Consider the following 17,849-nt stretch of genomic DNA (forward strand, 5'->3'; position numbering starts at 1 on the left):
GGGGGGCTGATGGGAAAGAGGTGGGAGGGGTGGCTGAGGGGAGTGGGGAGAGCGGGAGCGGGGTTGCCGTGGGGGTGCCTCGGTGTCCCCATGCCTTGATCCCTGGAGAGCGAGGGAGGCTGGAGATAGGGAGGAGCTTTGAGAGCCCTGAGAGCCTGGAGAGGGGGGGCACGGAGCAGGGGAAGCCTGGACAGTGGGGACCCCTGGGATCCCCTAAGACAACAAATTGGAGAACCTGGAGAGGGGGAATTTCTGGGAACTTTGCACCGTGAAGGTGAGAATCAGTGGAGAAGGGACCCTTGGGACCCCCAACACTCCCAGCATCCCGAAGGGGGACCCCTAACAACCCAGACAGGGGAGACTCTCTGAATCCCAGACGGGAGAGACCAGAGAAGGGGAACTCCTAGGAGAATTTTTTTGGACAAATCTTCATGTTTTAGAGTATTTTTTAGCTGAATCTCAACATTTTGCGGTTTGGCGGGGCAGGAGTCTTCTCACTATTTCTTATAGGCTTTTGCCTGAATCTCAATGATTTGGGTTTTTCTGGGCTGAATCTTGGTGTTTTGGAGGTTTTTATGGACACAGGATGCCCGGTGAGTTGTAGAGATGGACTTGGGCAGGAGGAACCCCCAAACCCAAACGCTCAGCCCTTGTTTTCCCCCCCATCAGGATTTGTCCTTCCCAAAGCTTGGGCGGATGGAGGAGGAGGCTGCAAGGAAGAGGAAGATGCCTTGGGCCCCCCAGGCAGGTGAGGAGGAAGTCAGTGTCCCTTTGGGCGGGTGTTGTGCTGGCTCTGTCAGCCCAGCATGGCCCCGGCTGCAGGACAACCCCGCTGGCGCCGCCGTCCTGCCGGGGCCGGAGTTGGGGGGATGTCCTTGGCCTTCCCTGTGGGCCGGAGGCAAATCCCCTGCCTGTCCTTCTTGCTTCCTGCCCCAGGCCCCGAGCTGAGGACGGAGAGCCCGGAGGACAAATCCCCCCGTGAGACCCTGGTGGGAGAGGCCGTTTTGAAGGGCTCCCCGGCGCAGGAAGGCAGCGGGGAGGAAAAGGGCCGGAGATCCCCCCGCAGGAGGGGCTCCAAAGCCAGCCCAGGGTGCTCTGAGGAGGAAAGTCCCAGCCTGTGCCAGGAAGGCGGTTGGAGCTTGAGGGGGAGCTCTAACCTGGTGGTCCCTGAGCAGCCTCCCAACCGTGACAAGCCCTTCAGGTGCTTGGAATGTGGGAAGAGGTTCAGGAAGAGCACAGACCTGCTCAGACACCAGCACATCCACACTGGGGAACGGCCCTACACGTGTGGGGAGTGTCTCAAGAGCTTCAACAGGAACTCCCACCTGATCCAACACAAGCGAATCCACACTGGGGAACGGCCGTACAATTGTGGGGAATGTGGGAAGAGCTTCAGGAGCAGCTCCAACCTCCGCACCCACCAGCTCATCCACACCGGGGAACGGCCCTACAAGTGCTTGGAATGTGGGAAGAGGTTTCAGACCAGCTCAGCTGTCCTCCTGCATGAGCGGACACACACGGATGAGAGGCCCTTCCGCTGCACCGACTGCGGGAAGGGCTTCAAACTGAACTCCCACCTCGTCACCCACCGGCTCATCCACACCGGGGAGAAGCCCTACAAGTGTGGGGAGTGTGGGAAGAGCTTCACCCGAAACTCTACCTTGACCAAACACCAACAGACCCACCAGTAAGGGAAGCCCCACCAGTGCCCCGACTGCGGGAAGAACTTCGGACGTAGAATTGACAGGCAAAACAAGGTTTCAAAAGGTCTTCAGGATTTTGAGTATCTGCATTCCAACATCAATTTATTCTTTTGAATATGTGTAAGTTTAACCTCATTTTAGTCTGAAAGCCAAATTCACCACTACCCCATTCCCTGATAACCGTGGGCTGGTTCTGACAAGTGAGGCAGAAATTACCCACTGCCCAGCAAAAACCAGTGGGGCCAGCCAGTGGTCTCTGCCCTGGCAGCCCAGTTTCCCCAGTCTCATCTCAAAATGACCAGTTACACTGAAGCAAAGAGCACTGGAACCAGTGCAACAAGCCCCAGTCTGACTTTCACACCTGCCCACGTGTCCTGTTTTCTGCTGCTCTACAGACTTCCTTGTTTAAAATAAAATGGAAAAATAAACAGTTTTTGGGGTTGTTTTGCTTTTGGGCTCGGGTGGTTTTTTCCCCCACTGTTCTCATTAACCTAATTTCAAATCTATTTTGGTGTTTGAAGATTAATTAAAATTTTGAATGATTTTTAATGTTAATGCCTTGACCAAAGTATCAAAACATGAAAAATAAAAAAAACAAACCACAAAGCTGTCCATTTTTGTCACAATCAAACACTCAGAAGTACTAACATAAGCACAGTGAAAACCCCATAAATAAGACCATTAAAATAATTTTAATATTTATATATTAATATATTTTTACTAAGCTTAACATAAGGAAATTTAATTCCTGACATCAGCTTTCCCCACCTCTCAAAAAGGTAATTGAGTTACATCTTAGTCACCCTTGAAAGGCTCTTTCCAGTTGGGTTGGCCTCTGCCTTAGACACTCATGAGATCTGCCAAAACCAACTTAAGGGCAAATTACCCCACCAGGTTCAACTGCATTGGTTGTACCAAAAACTTTGCAAGTAACCCCACAACTTCCATCTTAAACTCTTCTCTCAACCTTGTAAAATAATTAGCAGTAAACAGACCTGATAATGTGTTATAATTAAGGACATGTTCTTGTTATCAAAGTTATTCATACACCAAAAAGATGCCACAGGAATGGCCAAAATATTAATATCAACTTCTACACTTTGGAAATCTACATTTGGTTTAAAAGATTTCACAGTGGTTGTTTCCTTAGGAATTCAGGCACATTTTACTAACAAGTTTCAATAAAGTTACAAAAACATCTTCCTCCACTAAGACACAGGCAGTGATCCTAACCTGAGGTAGGCACTGAAAAGCCCAATTTTTTTCTTAGCTGTCACGAGTCTTTCATTCCTTCTGCCACATCAATTAGGCATCAGCCCATTTTTCAAGCTGCTGTTCTCTACCAGCTCCTGCTTTGGTTTCCAAGCCCAGTATTTTGGCCACGATAAAATCAGGGACCTGGGCAGTCGTGTCAGAATGACAAAGAGTACTGACCCTCCCTGCCAAGGGAGACCAACCATTCCCAACCTCGACCAAAGGGTCAAGGCAACGATTCTAAAAGAAAATTTACAAAGTTTTTCTCTTCAGTTCTTTGCTGAATGCCTTTTTTTTTTGAACATTTATTTTATTTAAACTTTTTTTGTATGTTTTTATATCATATATTTATTTTATATTTATTTCATATTTATATTTTTAATATTTATTTTTTATATTTTTATATTTAAGGTGTAGCAATTTGAATTTATATTTGGATACCATTTTATTCAAACATTTATTTTATTTAAACATTTTTTATACCTTTATTTATATGGTTTTTTAATGTATTTAAGGCGTAGGAATTCGAATTTATATTTGGGTACCATTTTATTCAAACATTTTTTTTATTTAAACATTTATTTTATTTAAACATTTTTTACGTATTTATATTTTTTAATATATTTAAGGCAAAGGAATTTGAATTTATATTTGGGTACCATTTTATTCAAACATTTATTTTATTTAAACATTTTTTATACCTTTATTTATATGGTTTTTTAATGTATTTAAGGCATAGGAATTCGAATTTATATTTGGGTACCATTTTAGTCAAACATTTATTTTATTTAAACATTTATTTTATTTAAACATTTTTTACGTATTTATATTTTTTAATATATTTAAGGCAAAGGAATTTGAATTTATATTTGGGTACCATTTTATTCAAACATTTATTTTATTTAAACATTTATTTTATTTAAACATTTTTTACGTATTTATATTTTTTAATATATTTAAGGCAAAGGAATTTGAATTTATATTTGGGTACCATTTTATTTAAACATTTTTTTTATTTAAACATTTTTTATATTTTTATTTATATATTTTTTAATATATTTAAGGTGTAGGAATTTGAATTTTTATTTGGATACTATTTTATTTAAACATTTATTTTATTTAAACATTTTTTACATATTTATATTTTACCCCCATCAGATGTTCTGTAAGCACAGCAGTCAAAGCACAACTCATGTAGGTTTGGGTATTTTTAGCTAAGACTGTTTGCCAGGTTTCTCACATTTAGAGAGGAATTCCCGGTTAGATGTGACTTTATTCACAGATGCACTCTTTTTTGGGTGTTAGTTTGAAATAATAAAACTTTATTGCCTTAAGCAAAGTATGTCAACTTCAATAAAGCTCCTGGTGTTTTCAAGTATTTTCCTTCTTCTCTTAAACAAGTGGAAAATAAAAATCAGTGCTTCAACTAAACATTCTCTATGCTAACCAGAGAGGGCAATACTGGATCTTTCAGGATCCACACATTTGGATGCTTTTGCAATTGGTGTTTGAAGCAACTTCTTTTGTAGACAACTGTTTCACTAAGTAAATTAAGGCTTTCACATTCAGCCCCTTCCTTTAGGTAAGGATTATAAACCAGAAAAGGAGGGAAGAATTACTCGGGGTGTAACTGAAAGGCCAAAGTCCTACCCAAGAAACCAGATGTGACAACAGCTCATTTACAACCCAGTGAGAAAACAAACAAAAATGCACACAGAAAGATTCAGGAGTCATGTGAAGGTGAATATAAAAATGGAACATGAGTCACATGTTTTAGAGATTCGAGCAGATGACTGGGGGCTAGAAAGGCGTCAGTGGATGGCACAGGAAGAGTTTTGAGGAAGAGCTGGAAGGAGAAACCTGGCAAGAAATCTGCTGTTCTACACAGACCTGCAGTGGGAAAAACAGTTAAAGACTTCTGAAGGAACAAGTAATAAAACTCACAGAGCCCAGGAGCAGAAGAGATTCAATACTTGCCAAAAAGCATCAAAACTAAGCTCATGGACATGCATTAAAAACTGAATTCCTCCAATTCATGAATTCCACTTTTTTGCTTGGGACTGAACTTGGTGATAAAACTGGTCCAAAGTCACAAAATGTGGCAGGGACAACAAAAGGTCAAGACCAAATTCCTTTTAGTTAAGGAAAACTGGAAAAGATTCTGTTCCCGTATTCATCCAGTATAGATGAATAATTTTTTAATTATTAATTTTAATTTTAATTTTTCTACTCAAGCCTGCCAATGTTGTGTTTTTTGACTATGTGAGGAATGATCTGAAGTCTATCAGCTCGCAGTTTAATTTAAAAAAACCCAAAACCAAACAAATAAAAAACTGTACTAGCTTTACATATCATTTTGTGCAAAGCCAGACCTTTGATTGGGTGTTTTTAAAAAGCTAAAAAGTACATGTTATTAGGAAGAACAACTTACCAGTCCTTTGACCAAGAGCAGCTATTTTGCTTACAGTGAGCAAATCAATTCCTCCACACATCTGTAGGGAAAATGGGATACTAATACACTTGAATTAAAATTAAAAATAATAAAGAAATCCTAATAATTTAAAATTAAAAATAATAAAGAAATCTTAATAAATTAAAATTAAAAAGAATAAAGAAATCCTAATAATTTAAAATTAAAAAGAATAAAGAAATCCTAATAATTTAAAATTAAAAAGAATAAAGAAATCCTAGTAAATTAAAATTAAAAATAATTAAGGAATCCTAATAAATTAAAATTTAAAATAATAAAGAAATCCTAAGGACCAAGCATTAGCCTGTGAGTATTACACAAGTCCCATCCCTGAATGAAAAAAAAACAACCAAGCATTACAGATGACAGCATATGCTACAAAAGACATTTTATAAAAAGCTTTCAAGTATCACCAGGGAATGTGTTATCAAAGAACCTGTGCAAACCACCCAAGAAATTCAGGCCTGTTCTGTACATAAATCCCTTGAGAAATTACCACCAGACAAACACAGATAACCACATATTGCTCTTCCAAGAAAAGACAGCTCCAAAGAGCTCAGAAAAGTAAACAAGGGACAGGTAAAACTGCCTTTATTGTAATACCTGTTCAGCACAAACAGCATCAGGGCAATCCAGGAAAGGTGCAGACCATTATGACTGAAGTGCTCAATTTTGTATTTAGCATGGAACATGCAGGTCAGCCAAGATCTGCTCCTGACACAGTGGGGTTTAATTTTAATCTTTAATTTTGCTATTTTTTGAAGAGCAGGTCAGTTAAAAGTTGCAGCTTTAGACATTTCAGGATTTAACATCAGGAACACAAGTCTTGGGTCTCACAGGCTCAGTCCCCTCATTATCCTCAGGCTGGTCTTGCCTTCATTGTCACAGACTGTGCAATATCTCAACTCCCTCCTCCCGCCGCCGGCACAACATGGCCGCCCGCTCACTGCTCAGGGAGAGGCGGGAGCGGCCACCGCCCCCTTCCACTCCCACCAGGCCGGGCCGAGCCCACCTCCGCCCGCCCCAGCCCAGCCCCGACCCTGCTCGGGCCGACACCTCCTTCTCTGCCAGACCCTTCTCCAGACATCTCTTCGTACCCTCGCCTGCCTGCACGGCGAGGTTCAGCCCCCCGAGGTGGCTGCTGGCGCCCCGCATCTCGCTTGCTGCCATTCCACAAACAACACCTCTGTTCTCATCAGCCCTTGACGTGGCCTGGCCCAGGGGGAGCTCACCCACCAGGCTCACCACAGAGAGCGGGGCCACAAACCCCTCTCCTCTGATCCGAGTACACACCCTGTGTTGGGCACCCTCAGCTCCTGAGGGACGGAGCCACAACAGCCCCACACCCGCCCCTCTGCCACATCAGTCCCAGCCCTCGTTACCGCTGCTCAGAAACAGCACAGACACCTAAAGAAAACTAGGTGTCCTACTTTTTTTAGCCAACACCATAGAGACTGCCTGGCATGCCAGTGTCACCAGGACACTGTCTCCTATTTTGACTACAGCCATGGAAACCGCTTCAGATATCAGCAGGATGGAAGGGCATCCCCCCCATTCCTCATCACTGCCATCAGTGCTGTCCCCAGCCCCAGCTATGGTGTTCCTGTGCCAGAAGCACACCCAGCAAACATGACTAGAATTAATATTTACATACTTCAGCAGTCACTGTAAATTATATACATGCCTTTGCCTTCTTTCATTTGCCCAGCTTACTCCATTAAAACCAGAAATTTTCCCACTCTTCCTTTTTCATACTAACAATGTGAGTAGTTATGGCAGAATTTAACCAACAATGTTCCAAGTGATTATGGAAGGTCTCAGGAGCCAATCTGGCTCTTGAAATCACACAGCTGGACTTTTAGCAGCGCTCTCCTGAGCTGGGTCCTGGAAAAGCCTCAGGGAGGTGGTCAGCTGAAAAGAATCAATCACTATGACTCTGAGCCAAGAGATGTATTTCCTTTGAAACTACAGAGAAAAGCTGACCTTGTGTATAGGATAGCAGGGGATATCTACTGCTTGTAGACAGTGGGATAAGGTGTTACCATTTCAAAGACGAGATGGTGGGGGCCCACATAAAGGTACTCCCTTTACAAAAAACACCACTCGCACCCAATGTTATGCCTCCAGCGCTCCTTTATTTTTTTGGAACAGTGTGTCTACTAATAAGGATTTGTGGGCTTTGGGGTTTTAGGGTCAACGTAGCATAATTTTCTGCATCGTTGGGGCCCGTTGCTAGGGGCTGGTTCCACATCCACAAGTGCTGGAACACTGCTAGGCGTCAGGTGGTGTGTCACAGGGGGGCCCTTTGTGACATCCCATCACAGCACACGTGGTCAGCACAGCCCCAGTGCCAACACCATTGTCCGGCAGGACAGCGACGCGACAGGACGGGAGCACGGAGCTGGCGAGGATCTTCTGAGTACAGCTCCAGGCTTTCCCTGTTGACCCGTAGTGCGACGGTTTTTCCGTGAAGATTCCCACTTCCCCTTTCCCTACTTCTAGTAGTTTTCTAGAAAACTACTTCTACTACTTCTAGTAGTTTTCTAGTAGGATGGAGCAGACACCCCCCAGCAAGCCCAGGGTGGCCTGGGCGGAGGAGGGTGCTGCCCAGAAAAGCGGCTCTCCAGAAGAGCCCCATGAGGTGGCCTGGGAGGAGGAGGCTGCTGCCCAGAAAAGCTGGTCTGCAGCAGAACTCTCCCAGTGGATCCTGGTGAACCCACCGCAGATGGGGACGGGTGAGTGAGGGGACTGGGCAGGGCTGGGGCTCTGCAGCGCATCCTGCAATGATCCTCCCTGCTCTATCCCTCTTTTAGATGTCAGCTTGTTCCCCCTGTCCAGAGAAGAACAGGAAGTGGTGGACTCCATCCAGGCCCTTGACGGCCCCAAGGAGGTAAGTGTGGCCAGTTGGACGGCAGCTGTGCCAGCATCTAAGGCAGGGGCTCTGCTGCTGGGCTGCTGGAGGGGTGCTGGCTGGGCAGAGCTGCTGCTCCCGCAGGCCACTGCCCCTCAGGGCTCCAGTCTCACTGGCCACGTTTCCCCCCTCTCATGCTCCCTGTTTGTCTCTCTGTCCTCCGGCTGCCAGAATCTGGTCCACAAGACCAGCTTTCTTCAGAAAGTTGTGCGCCTGTGCAGAAGCACCACCAGCAGTGGCTCATCCCAGCGCTTGGTCCACTTCTGCCACAGATATGAGGTGGTCGAGAGGATTCAGGTGAGGGGACACTCGGTGCTCTGGGGAAGGGGGCAAGGCCCCTGGCACTGGCACCCTGTGAGGGCTAGGCTCTGGTGGCACTGGGTGCTGGCAGCTGCCGGGTCCCAGCTGCGTTGTGCTCTGCAGATGCTGCTGGACGCTGAGTCCTGTATCAACGAGCGTGCCGAGGACGACCGCGACAGGGATCTGATCCAGCAGATGAACCACCGCGAGCGGGAGATGAAGCACACAGAAGTGCGGAAGCTCGCCCTCTTTGCCATTGAAAGATTGAGGTACCCGCTCATCACTGCCAGGGACCCCTTCCCCAGAGGACCTCCGCCCCCTGCACAAGGCCTGGAGGCGCTTCCCCCGGCACCATTGTCCACTTGGGCCCTTCCTCTTTGCAGCGCGGTGAACGAGGTGCTGGAGGGCAAAACGAGAAGGCTCCTAGAAGCCTGCTTCAGAGCTGTCCTCTTCCTTCCTAAATGGGACACCTATGTATGGGATGGATATGAGCGCAGGAATCAGGTAAGTGCTGGCTGAGCTCCAGGAGCCACCAGTCCCTCTGGGCTGCTCTCTGGCCATCCTGCGCGTCACGTAAGATACGCAGGGATCCCCAGAAATGCCAAGGCAGTGGAAAGAATGCAGAAAGTTTATTTAGAAGGACAGAACCCGAGAAACATAAGAGTGTGGTTTGCGCACCAGGCCTCAGGGAGAAAAAGGCACCTCCTGTTTTCTCCTTCCAGTTTTTATTCTCTCTGCTCCCTGATCTCTCTCCGCTGGAATGCAAAGGCCTGTGGCATCTGCTGTCTGCTCACAGTAGACTGCCTGCTTTTAGGTCTCTCCTGGGCAGCGTGGGTGGCTCTCCTTCCTGGCACTGGGAGCTCAGATGCATCTCCTGGGGGTGAAGAATCACTGCCAGCGCTCTCTGTCCTCCTTGCAGACCCTGCAAGCCCTGGACCCCATGCTGACGGCAATCGTGCGGAACACTCCTCCCTCCAGACTGGGCGAGGAGCTGCAGAACATCTTGCAGGTCTGGCCTGTGCAAAGAGTGGCAGTCCCGGGGCTGTTCCTCACCCTGTGGGGCAGGGGTTGCCCACTCCTGGGTGGGTGGTCTCCAGACAAGTGCCACGGTGGCAGAGCACGCTGTGGGGACAGTGCCCCCCTCCTGTGTCACCAGGCTCTTCTGGAGCACAGAGAGAGGCACCTGCCTTCCTGCCTGGCCCATAAGGGAGCCCAGGGGCAGGAGCCCAGGGGCAGGAGCCCTGCTCCAGGCTTTGCTGGGGCTCAGAGGAAGCCTTGAGGGACAGTGCAAGTCCCACCCAGGAGCCGAGCCGAGCTGCTGCTGCTACTGGAGCGGGTGTCTGCTCCGGGGGCTCACCAGCAGCTCCTCTTTGCTCAGGTGCTGGTGGACTTTGCCAGATATGATATTGTCACCGTGTGGGAAGAAGCCATGGAGAGGATTTACACGCTGTGCAGATGGTTGAACAGCTATTCCCAACGGCAGGTAAGGCCCAGGAAGCCTCCAGCCAGGCTGTGCCCCTGCCCTGCCGCTCTCCCTGCCAGGGCTGCTGCCCAGCTGAGGGCTCCAGGAGACAGGGCCACAGGGTCCTGCAAAGCCTGCACTCCCCAGGGATCCAGCCCTGGGCACACTCTCAGGTATGGGGCCCTGGCACCAGCTGCCTGCCCTCAACCCTGCTGCTCTTCTTCCTCCCTCCCTCCCTCCCATGGGACCTCCTGAAACAAAAAGAAGTCCACTGTCATCGAGATCCCATTCCTTGGACAGCTGCTGGGATTTGTCCTCCTTCAACCATTCTCAGGACGTCGGGCAACTGTTGCGCACCTCAGCGAATTCATCTGTAAGCAAAAAGCTAAGGGGGATTGTGGTGGCCTTCGTCCCTCTGCACACAGACATCACCTCCCAGCTCCGCTTCTCTGCTTGACCACCTTTGCCCCTCCAGCTGCTCCCCGCAGCATCCCAGCTCTCTTTTGCTGTACAAGTGGAGTGCTCTCCTCAAGTCTTGCACCTGTTCTCTGCTGCTCTCCTTCCCCGCTCCTTTCACCATCTTCAACCCTGCCTGTTTGTGGAGCCCACTCTGACCCCCTCCCTCCACAATCTCCTTCTGGCCTGCCATCTCCCAAGCAGATCTCCGGCTGCTTTGGAAAGCCTGATGGCAAAGCTGCTCTCCCTGACTTGCACGTCTGCCCTGCTCTTTAGGCAGGACCAGGCTAAGGGACAAACGATACGCGCGCCACGTGGAAGGTGAAATCACCTGCTTCTGCAGGACTCTTGGAAAAAAGTGCGGTATCAAGGTAATGAGCTCCCCCGTTGCTGAGACTCTTGTCTGTGCCATCGGCAGGGCACTCCTGTGAGCCAAAGGCACCCGGAATCAGTGGGGCTGACAGGGCCTCAGTGTCCCTGATGAGAGGGTTCCTGCTGTCCCCAAGCAGGGACTGTCTGAGGGCGGCACTCTGCTGGTGTCCCAGCAGCAGCTGCAGCTCTCCTGCCCAGCAGTGAGCCCTGGTCCTGTGCAGGGCCAGCACCCCGTGAGCATGAGCCCAGCCCTCCTGCCTCAGCCTAAGGACCCTCTGCTCTTGTCCTCCCCCACACAGTGACTGTGGGCACTGCTGCCAGCACTGCTGGGCACCTGTGGCCAGGGCTGCTCTCGCTGCCCAGCTGAGCAGCACCAGCAGGGGCCTTGGGGTGACATCTTTGCTCTCCTCCTTCCTGCCGCAGCCCTTCGAAAGATACCTCACGCGCTCGGAGAGGACGCACATCGTCCTTGAAACCCTGGAGCAGAAAGATGCACAGAATTATCAATGGGTACCTGGAGAGACTCGTCCATGGGTTGAACCATTTGGGTGGAACCTTTACAGAGGGCGCAGGACCATAGCAGAAAAGATTTTGTGGCTGGCCACGGATGACCCGTGCTTCTTCCTGACGGATGTAAGTGGCCTGTGGCTGGATTGCCCTGCCCTTCAGCCCTAGAAGGCCTTGTTCCTCTCTCCATCCCTCCCTGCCAAACCCAGGTGTCTCAGGCACCTGAAGGCATCTGAAGGCAGCAGAGTGGTATGGAAAGGGCAGCTGAGGCTGCACTACCGTGGCAGCACTCTCCTCACCTCTGTCCCCTTCAGGTACCAAAGATTTTGAGCTTCCTGCATGAAAGACTGCCAGGCGTGAAGTGTGAACTTGTGCAGGAGTGCTTCCACTCCCTGCTTCTGCTGCTAGCGCACTTTTTCCCAAGGAAGGTAGTCGCCACACTGCTGAGCATCGCTCCACAAGGAGACAGGTACTGGCCCTGAAAAGCCTGAGGGTTTGTTGGCTGTGGGGAGATGGAGCCTGAGACTCTCTGGCTCCCAGAGCCAAGGAATGATGGAGGACAGCCCTGAGGAGAGGGGTTCTCCATCCCACCAAGCTTTCCAGCCCTGCTGGGTTGTCCAGGCCTGCAGCAGACAAAGCTGGCCCAGCCAGCCCAGAGCCACCCTGCTGCTCCCAGCCTAGAGGGGAACACCAGCTCAGTGCCCTGCTGCCTGCCCAGGCAGGGCCCCAGGAACCTGGGCTGGGCCAGCCACGCTGCACTCCAGGCTGCCCTGCTGACACAGAGCTCTGCCTTGCAGTGTGGCCAGGCAAATGTGGCAGAGCATCTTCTCAGAGCCCGAGATTGGAGACAAGATATTATGGCCATTCGCTGTCATGCTCTGGGTCGACTGGTGGCCCTGCAGTCTAAGCGCTTCTTCTTCAGAAAGCAGCTCCACCTCTGACTTGGCTGTGAGTGACCAGAAAAGGACTTGATCCCCTGCCACGAGCCCTGCAGACTCTGCCAGGCTCTCACTACTGTGCTTGCTTCTACAGCCATTGCCCAGTGGCACTAGCGTGAAGTTTGAGTGGGAGGACAAGGACAAAGACTTTGAATACCTTCAGAATGACAACTTTGATATCGATGAGGAGCTTCCAACCCTCCCAGCCTCCCAGGTGCTCGAAGGCCTCGTCGTGCTGTGTGAGACACCTGAGCTGGTGAGCAGGGTGGTGTCAGGGACAGCCATGGTGGCATCCAGGGCTCTGGGGCTGTGGGTAAGGCGGTGGCTTGGCGTGGGCTGGGAGGCAGGTGTTAGAGGAAGTGCTGCCAACTGCCCTGATGCCATGTTGGGGCCTGGTGGCTGCCTGGGGAGCTTTCCAGGCATGGATCTTATCACAGAAAAGAAACTCTGTCCTTCATACAGGCAGGAAAACTGGAGCTCCTGGTGCCAAACATGATGGAGCTCCTGTGGATTGGCAGTGAAGACTCCTGGACAGAGATTGTGATGGTCTCTAAAGACCTGATGTGTCCAAACCTGAAGAAGACAAAGGCCTGCCCAGCCACTGAGGATCTAGTGGAGAACCTCTCATGCTTCCTCAACATGGTAAGGCTGATGTGGGAGTGTGAGCCCTGAGATGGGCATTGGGCAGTGAGAGTTCCTCTGAAGCCCAGCCCTGTCAGGAGCTCTGGCAGCAGGCTCTGCTCCCCTGGGCTCTAGTGGCTTCTGGGCCTTGCAGCTCAGTACAACTTGTCCCTGCTCTGGAATCTGAGCCCAGGGCATCTCCCTCAGCCACCATCCCCACCCCCCTTCACTGTGGGCAGGGGGCTGCTGTTTCCAAAGCTCACCTTTCCTCCTTCCTCCCAGGAGAGCAGCGACATGCAGGATTTCTCCATCTGCCTCTTCAGAGACCACCTGGGCTCAGCGGTGCTGAGGAAGCAGAAGCAGTTGAAGACGTCTCTGCCAAGTTGCCGTGGTTTGACTGGCCCTGTCCCCCTGGAGCTGGAAAATGGGCACCTGAGGAACCAAAGCACAGAGCAGCTGGATGAGATCTGCAGTGGTGAGTGGGGAACATGGGCTGGAGGGATGTCTGGAGTTTCAGCTCGGCTCTGTTTTTTCTCTCACAGCCCTTCAGCCCTTGAAGACAGACAGCAGTGTAGTCATCTCTTGCGTGGCAGAACAGACCATCGGCATCCTGGCAGCTTTAGGACCAACATCAAGCCCTCGATTCAGGCCAGAAGCTCTTCAGGCACCGATGTCCACATCCATGAAGAGCTTCCAACATTCCCAGGCTCCCAGGCACTGTGTGAGACACCTGAGCTGGTGAGCAGGGTGGTGTCAGGGACAGCCATGGTGGCATCCAGGGCTCTGGGGCTGTGGGTAAGGCGGTGGCTTGGCGTGGGCTGGGAGGCAGGTGTTGGGGGGACTGCTGCCAACTGCCCTGATGCCATGTTGGGGACTGGTGGCTGCCTGGGGAGCTTTCCAGGCATGGATCTTATCACAGAAAAGAAACTCTGTCCTTCCTACAGGCAGGAGAACTGGAATCCTGATGCCATCAAATCTTCACCAAGAACCTCAATTCAAACTATGAGCACTGCTCTTCTGTTCCCACTGAGCCAGCTGGAGGCGGCTGTGATTTAATAAAGCAGCAACAATGGGCCCAAACCCATGGTGTCCTTCAGATGCACCGTGTCCTGAGCAGACTGCGTCCTGCTTGTCCTGTCCTGCTGCCTGCAGGACAACTTCCCCCTCGGCACACCCCCAGCCCCAGCCTTGTTTGGGAAGCTGAGCTCTGGCTGAGGCTTTCTCCAGGAGAAGCCTCATCTGTCTCTCCTCAGGGCAGTCCCCCCAGCACCCAGCCAGGACAGGGCACAGAATGAGTGGCCCCAGCTCTGCCTCCCCAGGGGTGTCCAGGCATCCCACGAGGCGTCTGCTGTTGCTGCATCACCACCTCCCCTCACCAGAATGGATTTGGAAGGCTTTCCAAGCACAGGGAGCCAGAGGGGACCAGAGGGAAACCTCAGGGCTCCCAGAGGGACTAGAGGACAAACAGGGAGTCTGGGTCACCGCCCCCATGGCAGAGGATGGGTCTCCACTGTCCCTCTCTTGCACTGCTAGCATGTTTCCATCTTTTCTGCCCTGGGGAAAAAGTATCCTTTGACTTGGAACAGCTGATGAGCCTCATCTTGTGATGCCCTGGGAGGGGATTAGTTTTGACAGAATCACCTACAGGAAAGTTTGGAGACCTCCCTCAGTGTGCCCTGTGCCGGTGCTGAGCACATGGAGGGAAACACACCAGGAGTCAGACGGCCCAGCCCAGAAGAACTGACTGCCTGAAGGAAGTTCTTGCATTTTCTCTTTTTTAAAACCCAGTTCTTTCCTCAATATTGCCTCTGGCACGAGTGGCTGAGAAGGGATAAAACAGGAAAGAAGCCAAGCCATCAGGGAAAGAGACAGATGATGAAAGGGTGTTAGCTGCTGAGAATTTCTTTGGGAAGAAGTAGACTGTTAACTTGAGATAGAAATTTGCAATATACCGTGGAACCATATTCAAAGTCCAGCTGGAAAATACCTTAGTGTTAAGAGTGTGAAATAAATCCTAAAGTGTCATCAACTATGTCATTTTCTCTTTATTCACAATCAGTAATTAAAGAAACATAACTCAGAAGTGATCTCACTCTGTGCTCCAGTGACATTAACATTAGAACAATATTGTCACTGGTCTCTTGTGCTCCTCACTGGAAGGCACTTGGTGCACCCCTGGATATCCTGCTAATGAGGTAAAAAACTAACCCTTCTAAAGTTCCAGATTTTCCTCACCTGTTTGGACACAGTTGGACAAACTGGACCAAGTTATGACTTGAAAGCCATCTGCTGGATTTAGCATTAATTACTCCTTGTTTTGATTATAGAGGAAAAAAACTCACACAACACAATCTCTGTGGACCCAACAGAGAAAACATCCCCAGGGTCTTGTTAGAGCACAAACCTGCAAACAGGGATGACAGGTCAGAGAATCACAGAATCATCAACGTTGGAAGAGACCTTCAGGATCTTCTAGTCCAACTGTCAACCCAGTACCACCAGAATCACCCCTAAACCCCATCCCAAAGCGCTACATCCAGATGCCACCTGAATGCTTCCAGAGACTCCACCACCTCCCTGGGCTACTTGTTCCAATGCCTGAGCACTCTCTCAGTGGAAAAAGGGTTTTTGAATATCTAATCTGAGCCTCACCTGATGCAATTTAAGGCCGTTGCCTCTCTTCCTGTCACTAAAGGCTTTCCAGAAGTCACGGACCCCCACCCCACTAAAACCTCCTTTCAGGGCATTGCAGAGAGCAATGAGGTCCCCCCTGAGCCTCCCCTTCTCCAGACTCAACCAGCCCAGTTCCCTCAGCCGTCCCTCAGCAGACATGTTTTCCAGAGCCTTCCCCAGCTCCGTTCCCTTCTCTGGACACGCTCCAGCCCCTCAAGGGCCTTTTGGCACTGAGGGCCCAGAACTGGACACAGCACTCCAGCTGGGGCCTCCCCAGTGCCCAGCACAGAGGGGCAATCAGTTCTCTGCTCCTGCTGGCCACACTCTTCTCCACAAAGGCCACGATGCCCTTGGCCTTCTTGCCCCCCTGGGCACACTCTGCCTCATATCCAGCTGCTGTCAAGCAACACCCCCAAGTCCCTTCCTGCTGAGCAGCTCTCCAGTCCCTCTGCCCCCAGCCTGGAGCGTTCCAGGGGGTTGTTGGGACCCAAGGGCAGGCCCTGACACTTGGCCTTATTGATCCAGCCTGTCCAGATCCCTCTGCAGAGCCTTCCTGCCCTCCAGCACATCCACACTCACACCCAGATCAGTCAGTCTCCCAAAGAGGACGAAGTCTGACCACCAGCAGTCCAGGGTGTCAGTTCTGCTGCCCCCTCCTTCCTTTACCCAGAATGGAAAACTCCATCATTTTGGGGTCTCTGTGCCCGTCGGCTCCGACCACCACATCCCCCACCAGTCACAGAATCATGGAATGGTTTGGGTTGGAAGGGACCTTAAAGAGCATCTCAGTCCAACCCCCTGCCATGGGCAGGGACACCTTCCACTAGACTCAGAGCTCAGAGCCCCATCCAACCTGGCCGTGAACACTTCCAGGGATGGGGCAGTCAGAACTTCTCTGAGCAACCTGTGCCAGGATCTCACTACCATCACAGTCCAGAAATTCTCCCTAATATCACATCTAACTCTTCCCTCTGTCAGTGTGAAGCCATTCCCCTTGTCCTGTCACTCCAGACCCTTGTCCAAAGTCTCTCTCCATCTTTCTTGTTGGCTCCCTTCAGGCACTGCAAGGCCACAATTAGGTCACCCCAAAGCCTTCTCTTCTCCAGCCTCGACAATGCCAATTCTCTCAGCCTTTCCTCACAGCAGAGCTGCTCCATCCCTCTGATCATCTTGCTGGTCCCCTCTTGACTCACTCCAACAGGTCCATGTCCTTCCTGTGCTGGAGCCCAGAGCTGGAGGCAGCTCTGCAGGGCTGACAACATTACAGCCCTGTGTGTTCCAGCAAGGACACTGTGGAACCTCCTGGAGTAAAGGGGCCATTGTGACACTGTAGGGCCTTCTGGAGCCAAAGGAACCCTGGTACAGTTGGGAATCTCATGGAATCAAGGGAGCATTGTCACCCTGGGAAAACTCCTGGAATTCAGGGCCCATTGTGACACTGCAGCTCCCCATGGAACAAAAGGAACCCTGGGACGCTGCAGAAACTCCTGGAACCAAGGGACCATTGTGACATTGAGGGGGCTGATGGAATCAGGAGGCCATTGGGACAATCCAGGGCCTCATGAAATCAAAGGAATTCTGGGACACTGTCGAACCTCCTGGAACCAAGGGTTCCTGCTGACATCTGTGTCCTCCTGGAACCAAGGGAGCCCGGAGATATTTCTGAACCTCCCAGAATCCAGGGGCCATTGGGACCCGGCAGAACCTCCTGCATTCCAGTGGTCCTTGTGAAACTGCAGGCTCTCCTGGAACCCAAGGATTCCTGGAACACTGCAGAGCTCACGGAACCAAGGGGTCACTGTCCCACTGCAGCTCCTTCTGAAGCACAGGGGACCCTGGGACAGTGGGAAATCTCCGAGAATCCAAAGGGCATTTTGGGACTGCAGGGTCTCATGGAACTAAAGGAACCATTGGAGACTGTGGAAGCTCATGGAATCCAGGGGCCATTGGGGCATGTGGGGCCTCCTGGAAGCAAAGGAACCCTGAGAATTTATGTGGGAACAACATAAGGCAGCAACAGCTGCATTCAGTTAATTCGAATCCAAAAGGAGTGTTTTGGCCCTGACTGGTGTTTTCCATCCAGAGAGTGCTGTTTGCCAAAGGGGAAACCACTTGGAACGCTCTGCATGGCAGCCTGTGTTTTTCTCTGGTGGCTGAACACAGCCAGCACATGAGGGGAGGG

At 50.6% G+C, this 17,849-nt stretch overlaps 1 protein-coding gene and 1 pseudogene across 1 annotated transcript in view; one reads left to right on the top strand and one right to left on the bottom strand.

The window, feature by feature from the left end:
• LOC127474811 (zinc finger protein 208-like) overlaps positions 1-17,849 on the top strand; it is a 1,297,692-nt pseudogene that overhangs the window by 449,570 nt on the left and 830,273 nt on the right.
• LOC127474831 (zinc finger protein 271-like) overlaps positions 1-17,849 on the bottom strand; it is a 279,141-nt gene that overhangs the window by 259,372 nt on the left and 1,920 nt on the right. The gene's annotated exons all lie outside the window — the stretch shown is intronic.

This window comes from Manacus candei, unplaced genomic scaffold (assembly GCF_025592945.1).
Source record: "Manacus candei isolate 608988 ecotype Guabito, Panama unplaced genomic scaffold, ASM2559294v1 h1tg000045l, whole genome shotgun sequence".
Taxonomy (NCBI): domain Eukaryota; kingdom Metazoa; phylum Chordata; class Aves; order Passeriformes; family Pipridae; genus Manacus; species Manacus candei.